This window comes from Talpa occidentalis, unplaced genomic scaffold (assembly GCF_014898055.3).
Source record: "Talpa occidentalis isolate TD23 unplaced genomic scaffold, MPIMG_talOcc4v2.1 talOcc4.16, whole genome shotgun sequence".
NCBI lineage: Eukaryota > Metazoa > Chordata > Mammalia > Eulipotyphla > Talpidae > Talpa > Talpa occidentalis.
The window spans coordinates 80,340,815-80,353,383 of NW_023601653.1; the positions used below are offsets into that span (position 1 = coordinate 80,340,815).

Here is a 12,569-nt window from a genome sequence, read left to right on the forward strand (position 1 = left end):
CTAGTGAGGAAAACAGGTGTGCAAGTGTTTTCCTGTTGGACAGTGAGCAAGGCGCAGGATGAATAAGGTGTAAATCTCTGCTCCCCATGGTGGTGCGGACAGTTACCGCGACGGTGTTGATTTAGTGTCTGGACATGGGGACGAGTTGCTAAGGGTCTGTGTGAGGAACCAGGGGCCAAGCAGAGCTGGATTGCAGTCTGGGCAGGAGAAGCTCAGCCCGTGTGACTGACTCAGGTGATTCAATGGTTGTGTGGGGGCTGCGTCCCCCAGGCAGACTGTGGCTGGCCCAGGGCCTGGCCAGGTCACCCCTGCCTGGTGTCCCTCCTGGGAGGGTTCTCCCCTCCCCCCAACCCTGCGTTTTAGGGCCCAGCCCACAGAGCACAGGCACATGGTAAGGTGGATACAGTCAATTTTATTGCTTTAGCTCGACTGAATGAATGAGGTTTAAGTGTGGAGATCTCATTTCATCCAGAATGAAGATGCTGGTGCCGGAGTGTCATCGGTCCTGTCCAATTTCAGTCCGTAGAGCAGAGAGTGGATGCGGGACTGAGTCTTGAAGGGCACACGCTGCTCCTCAGTACTCCATACTGTCCCTCTAGCTCCATGTTGAAACTCTTCCCATGGAGGAGCTTGACAGACACAGAGGAAGAAGGTTAGACTCACAGAAGCCTGGAAACTTAACCTCCTACCCCACCTTGGAGCGGCATGAGGGACAGAAACAGGCCGGGTCACAGGAGGCCACCGGGGGCTTAGATCCCAGAAGCCATCTGGCAGCAGACCACGGGGGTGAATGTCTGGACATGCAGACATTTGAAGGCACAATGTGGGCACATCAGCGGGCAGGGCCGAGGGGTGGCGGTTGGGGACACCTTCTCGCCGCCCGCCCTGCAGGTGTGTGGTGAGCACTCTCCTCCCACAAGGCTTTGCCTGCACTTGTACTCACCTGGAGTTGTAACTTTAGTTTTCAGAATTTCACCCGGCAGTTTCTTCAAAGTGTCCTTGATTAAATTTTTTCCATGTTTTGACAGTTGTTTGAGCAGGAACTCTAATGTTGGAGAGAAGGCCCATGGCAGTGTCATAAAGTGCTGTCATTTATTGAGGTTCCCTGCACAGCCTCCCCTGCTCCTCCCTGCTCAGAATCTCAAGTGGGGGAACTTCTGCTGAGCCGACCGGCTTCTCTGTGGCACGAGGCAGTTGGGCCAGGTGAGGAGTCACCTGTGCTGAGGGCAGCAACCTCTCCTCTTGAGAAACCCCGGGTGTGGGGGCAGTCAGCCCCCCGTTATATCCTTGTGGTCAGGTGAGTGCTCCCCTGGGCCTGTCCCGTATGTGACAGCATCAGGAGGCCTGACCCAGCAAGGTGGAGGCACACTTACTCAGGAGCCCTCCGTTTATACGATAGACGTTTCCCGGCACCCCATCTATTGGAGGAGTCATGGTCTTCTCTTCCAGCTGAGCTGTAAGACGTCAAGTTTTGAGATTAGTAAAGGCAAAGTTTTTGTTTTTTCCAAAACAGGTATCACATGTGGCTCTCCCGGCACATGCTCAGTCGGGCCCTGTATGACTTAAGAATGGTAAATTCTGGCGCTTTGTTGATTTCCTTTGCATTGTGTCACGACTCAGGATACCTCACACTGGGTGCAGGATGAAGAGGAGACACTGTACAACTGTTGCCTGCTAGAGAGATCTATATATATGCTACAACATCTGTAAGTGCCAGGACCTGTACATGCTACAACTGTGCGGACAAACATCTGTTGACGCCCAATTCCTATATGGACCGTGTAACCCCAGAGTGATAGGTCACTGGGTGGGGCTCCCAGGGATGCAATTAGGGCCCTTCGAAATGGAGAGCAGAGAGATCACTCTGCTGGTCTTTCAGCCAAGTGAGGCTACAAGAGGTTGGGTCTGCGACCTAGAGGAGGGTCCTCCCCCGTCCCGACCACGCTGACTCCCTGACCTCAGGCTCAGCGTCTGGGGCTGTGACAATAGATTTCCGTAGTCTAAGCCATGGTGACTGTTGTAGCGGCCTGCATGGACTGACGGTGTCTCTGGGAAGAGGGCAGGGCAGGGGCCTCTCATAGGAAGGTCGTGGAGGGTGTGGCCCCGGGTATGGGGAGAAACAGGCAGCTTTTGAGAGAGAAGCTGGGCCTTGGCGGCAGGGGTCAGGAGGGAAGATGCTGAAGGGGCTTCCTTAGAGGAGCAGAGTAAGCGGGAAGGGTCGCAGGGACAGGCGTGTGTGGGGCCGTGTGGTCTGTTTCGGCGAGTGGGTGGCACATGAGGAAGTTGGAAAGAGGCTGGAAAATGAGGTAGAAGCTGGAGGGGGTGTAATAACATGGACAGAGCAGCGAAGGGTTATGTTTGAGGGTGAGGAATTAACAGCAGGACAGTGTTTCCTTATCCCTTAATCTCATCTCGCGTCCTGTCCTTGAGAAACCTGCCCCCTGTCTCCCCGTGACTAGGCTGCCTGGCGCTCCTAGTGGTCCTGGCCTTGTTCCATCCCAGTCCATGCTCCCGGCATGATCACTCCGTAAGGACACCAAACCCCATCCCCAGGATCTCTCTCCCAGCTTCCATGCCATTCCCAGGGGAGACCACGTCCTCCTGAGCGGGAGCGGGGGGACTTACAAATCAAAGTGTCCAGGGAGACATCCTCTTTGCGTTCGGAGGGGTCATCGTCTGCAAGAGATGAGACACACAGTGAGGACTGACCCCAGACACCTGAGCCCCCCCTCATCCTCACCCTCAGGTGTCAGCAAACTAAGGACATGGGGACATCGGGCCCTTGGGCCGCATCATGTCTTCCAGCAGCTGCTCTCTCTGCGGCTGCACCGGGCGTCCTCGTGCAGGTTTCTAACCAGGGGCCGCTCGGAGCTGCGTGACTCTCCCTGCAAACTCTCTTCCCTGCTGGCTGCGGCCTGGGAGGCGCCTGAGGTCCCTGTGAGGGCCAGCACCGTGGCAGGGGGTGCAGCTCCCCAGTGTGCAGGACAGCGCAGCCCGGGGCCCAGGCCAGGGGGTTCTGATGCAGCTTCAGTGTGAGGAAGGCGGACATGCCCCTGCCTGGAAGCTGCACCCCGTGATGGAATCCTGCGCCCCCCGTGTGGGTAGTGCTGGAAGGGACATTCAGCCAAGTCTCCAGAGAGAGCCAGCAGGGTCTAATCTATTCTACTGTGCATGGCTGGCTCTTTGGAGGAATCGTCTCTCGGTAGAGATGACAGAGGAGGAAGGTGCAGTCAGGCGACCTTCCCTGTTGGTTTGTGCGGGGACAGGGGGAGAGAAAGCTGTCCTGTAGATGAAAGACCGACGAGAGGGGAGCTGATGTGAGAGGGGCAGCGGGGTGTTCCCAGCAGGAGCAGCGCCTTGTGCTGCAGGAGGGCCTGAGAGTCCCCACCACAGGCTGCACTGGGCCTGGCCCGCGGGTCCCGGGCTGTGTCCTTCTGCAGCCCCTGCTGCTGCCTGGAGGGACCATGGCCCGAGTGCCTGGGGGCCCAGAGCTCCTGCAGGAGCCGCGAGGCTGTAGCCGTGTGAGAGGGGCTGTGTGGAGGGGGAGCCCGGACAGCCTGAGAGGCAGGGGTCCCTCCTGTTCAGTGCGGTGAGGAGGCAACATGTGCAGGAGCAGGGGGGGCAGACGCTGGCAGAGGTAGAGGGAGCAGGAGGGCACAGGGAGAGAGACAGGGGAGGGCAGAGCTCAGGCGAGATGGAAGAGCGGGGGGCGCAGGGATGGCCACACTCACCAGCCAGAACCAGGGTCCCGGCCAGAGCCGCCAGGAACAGCAGAGCGAGGACTCTCATGCTGAGGGATGGGGTGACGCAGCCAGAGAATCCTCAGAGGGTCCAGGATTCTGTCCAGGCTGACCACTGGGCCCCTTTTAAGGAGATAAAGGGCCAATAGGAACCACGTAAACACGCGTGACCTCCGCGTCCTCTGCCCTCTTCCCCGAGGTGCCCTGATAGGTCCACAGGGCGCGCCCAGGCTGGCCGAGGACTGGGCCTGTGGGAGGCCAACCTGTAACCCGGAGCATGCCCGCTCCCTCGCCCCCTCCCCACCCCACTTGCCCTTTGGGTTCCTATCTTTGGGATCTCCGGGCCCCGAGGCAGAGGGAGTCTTGCGGGAGGATTTGGAATGTGTCTCTGGAGGTTATGGGTAGGTTTCCTCCTTCCTGGTGACTTTCCACAGGAGGTTCGCGGCTCGGACATCACGCGCTGGCCTCCTACCTCAGCCTCCCCTGGACTCATTCCAGGGACTGGGAGACTTTCTCTCAGGAGTGATCCTTTCTCTTCAGGCCACAGTGCCTGAGCTCCCACCTCCCTCCCTTCCACACGGGGTGGCTAAATATACCAATGTCTTTTTGGGAATTGCCTGCCTTCAACTGGTTGTCTACGTCCTGGGAGGATGCCCCCAAGCCCCTGCAGGCACCCCGTCTTCAGTCCTCATCGCCGTGAGAACGTTGTGGTTACAGGAGGGTAATCATTCCTGGTGTTGCGAGATGGTGCTCCCTGACGTGGATGCTGATCCATGAGGGGAAAACCCAGATAAGCAAACAATTCCCTGTGAATTATGAGTCCTTGCTCCTTGGAGCAGAGATTTAAGGACCCGGGTTTGAGTTCTGCATTTGTGCTGCACACAGGAGACATCGCTGTCATCGGCAGACAAACTCTGTGGGGCTTTCCTTTGTCATCACGGGAGAGTTTGGGGTTTAGTGAGAAGCTATAGGTCAATGTGATTTTAGACCACAAACTCCTGTCGAGGGCTGAGGCGTCCTAGTTCCTCACAGAAGGCACGTGGTGTGTATAGATTTGGTGCAGGGTGGTGCTCAGTGGTGAAAGAAGAGAGTTTTGGCAAAAGAGGGGCCGGGTGAGGGGCTGGGTGGGGAGAAGCCGAGTCCAGACACCAAGTTGAGCTTCTGCGTGTGCTGGTGCTGACTCTCCTCAGGCCGGGCTGCAGGCAGGGACCGGGCCTCTGTGGTCTCCAGCTCATGGCAGCTCTGATGACTGGCGTGGCAAGAGTTTCAGGGAGTTTTCAATTGAGGTAACATTCTTTGACAACACTCTAGGTCTTTTGGGATTACAGCTTCTTACTTAAATCACGTGTTACAACAAAGTATCTACCAGGCATATTATTTGTGTTGTCATTTTAAGCTAGATCTGTCAAGATCAGGGCATTTCTGATGTCCCTGCTCAGCCCTCTCCCTCTGCCGGGCTCACCCCAGCCTCAGAGATGAGACGGGCGGGCAGTGACAGCGGGTGGTGAGGTGCAGAAATCCCCAAGCTCACTGTTGCTCTAAATATGGGTCCTTTGTTTGAACAGGGCAGGAATATGAAAGGAAAGAGGCCACTCCATGGTCTGAGTGAGCGGCTTGTCCTCTGTGGTGTCTTGTCTTCCAGGGAATATGATTCCACGACTGTCCATGGCTAGTCTTGTCATTCCTCAGTCCTGACTACCTGCTGTCCATTCTCTGCGTCCCTGTGTTTCCTTCCATCTCTGCGTGGTCTGAGGATGACCTTTGTGGATCAAGCACCTGACTCCCTTGTGCTCCAGCTCCTAGTCCTGACCGGCCTGTGGGCGCGTGGTGAGAAGTGACCAGATGGCAAGACAGAGCGGCAGACCCTGTTCCTCCTGCTCCCTCCGGCTTGGTACGTGTGGTCTGGGGATGCTCAGACAGTGCCCAGTGTCCTCTCCTTGTATTCATGTCCTATGTCATCCCCTCTGTCAAGCATGTGCTCAACCTAGTAATTTTCTTCTGCTTTATAGAAAATGGTGAAAGTGATGTCTGTCGGAGATTATGAAGTGATTATGAAAGAATGTGACTTCTGTCTTGCATACACACACACACACATACATACACACATATACATACACATACTCTCTGTGTCATGCTCACTCAAGGGGAATCTCATAGCGTGTTTCCTCTGTTGTTATGAGGCCCTCTGTGGAGAGGGCCAGACAGGAAGGACTAGGCAAGCCTCCCCTGCAGTAAGAGGGTCCCCATCCTGGCAGCCTACAAGCCTGTCCCTGAGCTTGTGGTTGTGCCTGGAGGTGACCTCAGTCTCCACTGTCCCTTCATTGCAGCTGCCAGAGCCTCTGAGCAGAGCACCCAGTGAGTGACCTGGGCCCGCTCACAGCACCCAGGAGGTAAACATGATGTTGTTGGAGCGGCCAGGAGAAGGGAAATGTTGTGCAGCCAGAAAATCAACCAAGCACGTTGTGGGAGTGTGTGTTCCTCTGTCCTGCAGCTTCTGCAGGGGGCTGGCTCCCCAGCCCCATGTCCTGTCTGGTCTCAGCAAGGACGTCTCCTCCTGCTGCTGCTTGGTTTTCAGGGGTGGTGATGGGATATGCTGGTGGAAGTTCTCATCTGCAGCAAAACATACTTATTTTTCTGTAAGATTCTAAAATAAGCCCCCCTAAGTCTACCTCTGTTCTCCAGCAGGACACGAGTCATGCAGCCATGGAGAGCCTTCCTCGTACCCTTTGTCTGTCATGTTGATCACAGTGGCTCAGTGATGTTGACATACACCAGCCTTCGCTGTGCAACGCAACATGTGGATCCTGCGACACTCATGGACGCCAGGTAGTGTGTGGAGGTAAAGAGAAATCTTATATGCCACTGGAGAAAGCTTTCCACACCTTACGGGGAAGGACTCTCATTTTCTATGCCTGGCTTTACAGGGGAAGTGGGGAGTCCAGGGAGAGCACCCCTCATCCACAGAGAACTCCAAGGACTGTCCCCTCCTGCCTGGGGGCAAAGAAAGGGTCTCTACTGGCGCCATGTGCTCAGCACCTTCACTTGAGAAGGTCAGGTCTTCCCACAGGGCCCCTTGTTGACACACAGGTTATTTCCAGCGGAGGCCAGTGGAGCCAGGCACATGCTGGAGAAACTTCCATCAGGCCCCAATTACCCAGAAGCCTGTAGATAGGGTTCTCATCAGAAGGAGGTTGCTACACGGTGTGACCTCTCTGTGAAGAGCCACTCTGAGTTCCTGGGCAGAGCATTTGTCCTTTGATGTGTGAATTCCTGGCACTGACGCTACAGTCAGGCACTGACCCTACAGTCCCCATGGAGCCCAAATCCCCTGTCCTCTTAACTAGGTAGGTGCCCGGATTTGCCTCCCTGTCTTTTGGAATCCTCTCTCTGCATTCCTAGGTTCCTCTACACATGCGATTAAATCTGTTTTCTCCTCCTAAACTCTTTGATGATCACTTGATTATTTCACAAGCGCAAGAATATCCCAGAGGGGTAGTGAGAGATGTTCCCTCCTCTTTTGTAGATGGAAATGTCCAGATAGGTTGTTGAGTGAAAGGTTGGGGCTAAATGTTATGCCTTTCAATGCCTGCAGGTATCTGGCAGGCGATGTGGACCAGCCAGGATAGCCGTGGCCAGGCAGCAAGTGCGGGCCCCGTGAGGAAGCGTGACTGCCTCCACCTCTGGGCGGGGAGTGGGCAGGAGGCTCTGGTGCCACCTGGACATGCCTGTTCACTGCGGCAGCTGCGCTCACCTACCAGGGGCTGCTGCGGACACGCAGACCCTTCCAGTGAATTGCAGATTTCCCCGTGAAATCAGTTGATTTTTCTTTCTGCTCCTTTAAAATACATCATGTGTATGTAGTATTTTACCTTCTAACTTTATAAAGTGAATTTTAAAAATAGTATAAAAATCATCAATTCTCTTTTCAGATCCACTTGGACAGGCCTTGCTGCTTTTCCATTGTCTTCTCCTCTTTGTATTTTCTGATGAATTTGAGAATTGGAGCTGAAATCTTAGTAGATTTGATAGAAGATTCCTTTAGAAGGGAGTGTGCTTTTCTAGGCTGTCTTTATGGTGTAAAATCCAGGTTATTGTGTTTATGTTAACTTTGTTAAAAATGCATTAATTGATCACTCAGGGCTCGCTGGAAAATTATTATTCTGCAAACTGTGCTTGCAAATATGCCCTCACATAACAGCTTTCCCTTCACGTTGTATTTCACAGTCTCTGTGTTTTTGCTTCCTCTGATGGGCAAGAGCCCATCCAGTTTCTAATCTTAAAGCCTTTCTGCCTTCCAGACAACTTTAAGTGACCCTGTCATGATGTTTGGCTTAATTCCAGTCACGGCCATTGTTGTGGATCCTCTGGGAGTGATCATTGCCTTAGTCCTGGGTATGGTCCGTATCTCAAGCCTCACAGCATGTTCTACTTCCTCTCTTTGGCCTGGCAACCTCCAGGCAGCCATTTGCCTGTTGTTCCTTTTCTAAATCCACTGATGAGCAATGTGAAATCCAGGTTGCTTCCAGGCCCTCAGTGGAGCAGTAGAGTGAGTGGGAATGTTTTCTGTGGCTCTTTCACTGGTTATAAGGGAAACCATCCTGCCTCGGGAATGTCTAATGAAAACACTCACCCGTGGTTTTGATCACTCTGCCCTGTGGAGAAATTGTCGAAGGAGCACAGCATTCATTAGGTCACATTTCCACCAGAAATTTCTCTCTCTTTGCAGTTCCATGGCCATGACCCTGAGTCTTGCCAACAACATAGTCCTTTGATGGTGGCGTCTACACTAAGTTCCATGCGATCTGACCACGCTCCTTTCCAGCTAGTGTTTGGGACTGGTGTTGCTGATGACTGAACAACCTTTGTCAGGCAGGTGTGAAGGCTGAGCAATTGCCCAGCTGAATCCCTCAATGACTGCCTGGAAAGGACATGTCCCCATGACCACTGTAGCCTTTATAAAGACACGGCCGATTCTGATAGGAGATTGTGACTCAAGCAAGAGAAATACTATGTGCCCTTCACCGATACATGGCAAGGACATGCTGCCGTTTTAACAGCTCGCATCCCCTCTTCCACCTCATCCAAGTTTTCTTTATTGTCAAGGGTCACTGTCTTCAGTTTCGTTTTCCTTTCCTGGGTGCTCCGTCCTCCTAGCCAGGAGCAGTCATCGCACCTGCGCTGAATCTGCTTCCAGACACGGTTCCTGTCTTTGCTCCTTTGAATACACGTGGACGAAAGAGGTTGTGCTCGCTGGACCATCTGCCCAGATCTGTGTTGGGGTGACGGTTCCCTCCTGCAGTCGGCTCCAGGTTCACTGTCCTTGGCAGCAGTTCTTCAGGAAAGTGTGATTGGGGTTTTAAGTGCTTTTAACTGACATACTTGTGTTTATTATTCTTGTTTTAATCTATTTTACTTATTTCAGAGATAAGACAGTGGTGGATAAACTCCCTGTTTCCCCTTACACTTGGATTTGTGTGGTTGAGTGTTTCCCTTTATTGTATATAATTGTTTAGTAGATCACTTACATGTGACCTTAAAATGCAGTCACTCCAGAAAGCAGGGTGTTACCTACCAACTGAGAATCAAGGCTGTTTTTATTAAATCGTTATTATTGTCATTTAGTGAACTTGGGTTGGGGGGGAGATGGAGGCTGTGCCCAGCCCTCCTTCTGCATAGCAGGGGTTTGTGCCTTGAGTGGTGGGTTCCAGAGACCTGCCCGCCTCCTCCCCAGGTGCTGGCACAGTGCACAGCCCCGGCACACGGGGGAGCTCCTGCCTTTTCTTCTGATTACCCTGTTCCTCCCTTTCTGTTTGTCTCTGCCCCTTGAATTGTCACTTCCTGTGGTGGAAAGAGATTTCATGCGGGCTGGGATTCCTCTGAAAAAGTGTCTGGGAAAGTTGTCCCCTTTCGCCAAGCTTTTTCAAGATGACAGCCTTCACGTCACCAGTGTTGGATGTGACGTGGCTGAAGCTTTTCTCCTTTGTGGTTGGAATACCTGAGGCGTGTGTGGAATACCTGGGGTGTGTGGAATACCTGTGATGCCAGAGAAGGTATCACAGGAGGCTGGTGCAACATTCAGTGGGGATGTTGGGGACACCTTATGGCCAGTGGGGCCCTGCTGTGCGATGCCTGTGGGAGTCTCTCTCCGTACACAGACAACTTGTTCCGCATCTATTACCTTGGTGCGTTGGAGACACTGAGCGGGCTCCCCCACAGGCCGGCTTCTCACAGTGACTGATCTGGTAAAGAGGCAGCATTTGTGCCAAAACCATATTCTGAGACCAGAGAGGAGGAGGCGTGAATTCCACAGGGTGTGAATGGAGATGCGTGTGGAGTGGATGAACATGCAACCTTCAGCTGATCATGACTCTGTGATTCTGTGTCCTCGGCACTGCTAGGCAGCGGGGAAGCACCTGTGAAGGGAGAGGCAGGAATCCCTGCCCACGTGGTGCCTGCAGTCTAGTGAGGAAAACAGGTGTGCAAGTGTTTTCCTGTTGGACAGTGAGCAAGGCGCAGGATGAATAAGGTGTAAATCTCTGCTCCCCATGGTGGTGCGGACAGTTACCGCGACGGTGTTGATTTAGTGTCTGGACATGGGGACGCGTTGCTAAGGGTCTGTGTGAGGAACCAGGGGCCAAGCAGAGCTGGATTGCAGTCTGGGCAGGAGAAGCTCAGCCCGTGTGACTGACTCAGGTGATTCAATGGTTGTGTGGGGGCTGCGTCCCCCAGGAGATTGGGCTGGCCCAGGGCCTGGCCAGGTCACCCTCCTGGTGTCCCTTCTGGGCGGGTTCTCCCCTCCCCCCAACCCTGCGTTTTAGGGCCCAGCCCACAGAGCACAGGCACATGGTAAGGTGGATACAGTCAATTTTATTGCTTTAGCTCGACTGAATGAATGAGGTTTAAGTGTGGAGATCTCATTTCATCCAGAATGATGCTGGTGCCGGCGTGTCTTCGGTCCTGTCCAATTTCAGTCCGTAGAGCAGAGAGTGGATGCGGACTGAGTCTTGAAGGGCACATGCTGCTCCTCACTCTCCACAGCTTCCTCTCAGCTCATGTCAAACTCTTCCCATGGAGGAGATTCACAGACACAGAGGAAGAAGGTTAGACTCACAGAAGCCTGGAAACTTAACCTCCTGCCCCACCTTGGAGCGCCATGAGGGACAGAAACAGGCCGGGTCACAGGAGGCCACCGGGGGCTTAGATCCCAGAAGCCATCTAGCAGCCGACCACGGGGGGTGAATGTCTGGACATGCAGACATTTGAAGGCACAATGTGGGCACATCAGCGGGCAGGGCCGAGGGGTGGCGGTTGGGGACACCTTCTCGCCGCCCGCCCTGCAGGTGTGTGGTGAGCACTCTCCTCCCACAAGGCTTTGCCTGCACTTGTACTCACCTGGAGTTGTAACTTTATCTTTCAGAATTTCATCCGGCAGTTCCTTCAAAGTGTCCTTGATTAAATTTTTTCCATGTTTTGACAGTTGTTTGAGCAGGAACTCTAATGTTGGAGAGAAGGCCCATGGCAGTGTCATTTATTGAGGTTCCCTGCACAGCCTCCCCTGACCCTCCCTGCTCAGAATCTCAAGTGGGGGAACTTCTGCTGAGCCGACGGGCTTCTCTGTGGCACGAGGCAGTTGGGCCAGGTGAGGAGTCACCTGTGCTGAGGGCAGCAACCTCTCCTCTTGAGAAACCCCAGGTGTGGGAGCAGTCAGCCCCCCGTTATATCCTTGTGGTCAGGTGAGAGCTCCCCTGGGCCTGTCCCGTATGTGGCCGCATCAGCAGGCCTGACCCAGCAAGGTGGAGGCACACTTACTCAGGAGCCCTCCTATTTTACGCTCGACGTTTCCCGGCACCCCATCTATTGGAGGAGTCATGGTCTTCTCTTCCAGCTGAGCTGTAAGACGTCAAGTTTTGAGATTAGTAAGGCAAAGTTTTTGTTTTTTCCAAAACAGGTATCACATGTGGCTCTCCCGGCACATGCTCAGTGGGGCTCTGTATGACTTAAGAATGGTAAATTCTGGCGCTTTGTTGATTTCCTTTGCATTGTGTCACGAGTCAGGATACCTCACACTGGGTGCAGGATGAAGAGGAGACACTGTACAACTGTTGCCTGCTAGAGAGATCTATATATATGCTACAACATCTGTAAGTGCCAGGACCTGTACATGCTACAACTGTGCGGACAAACATCTGTTGATGCCCCAATTCCTATATGGACTGTGTAACCCCAGAGTGATAGGTCACTGGGTGGGGCTCCCATGGATGCAATTAGGGCCCTTCGAAATGGAGAGCAGAGAGATCGCTCTGCTGGTCTTTCAGCCAAGTGAGGCTACAAGAGGTTGGTCTGCAGCCTAGAGGAGGGTCCTCCCCCGTCCCGACCACGCTGACTCCCTGACCTCAGACTCCAGCGCCGGGGCTGTGACAATAGATTTCCGTAGTCTAAGCCATGGTGGCTGTTGTAGCGGCCTGCATGGACTGACGGTGTCTCTGGGAAGAGGGCAGGGCAGGGGCCTCTCATAGGAAGGTCGTGGAGGGTGTGGCCCCGGGTATGGGGAGAAACAGGCAGCTTTTGAGAGAGAAGCTGGGCCTTGGCGGCAGGGGTCAGGAGGGAAGATGCTGAAGGGGCTTCCTTAGAGGAGCAGAGTAAGCGGGAAGGGTCGCAGGGACAGGCGTGTGTGGGGCCGTGTGGTCTGTTTCGGCGAGTGGGTGGCACATGAGGATGTTGGAAAGAGGCTGGAAAATGAGGTAGAAGCTGGTGGGGGTGTAATAACATGGACAGAGCAGCGAAGGGTTATGTTTGAGGGTGAGCAATTAACAGCAGGACAGTGTTTCC

At 53.9% G+C, this 12,569-nt stretch overlaps 1 long non-coding RNA gene across 1 annotated transcript; it reads right to left on the bottom strand.

The window, feature by feature from the left end:
• Positions 1–592: 592 nt before the first annotated feature.
• Positions 593–1,409, bottom strand: LOC119248425 (uncharacterized). The gene is made up of 3 exons (XR_005125926.2): positions 1,374–1,409; positions 944–1,045; positions 593–629 (listed from the first exon to the last, which is right to left on the bottom strand). It is a non-coding gene; the product is annotated as an uncharacterized LOC119248425 (long non-coding RNA).
• Between the last annotated feature and the right edge of the window lie 11,160 nt (positions 1,410–12,569).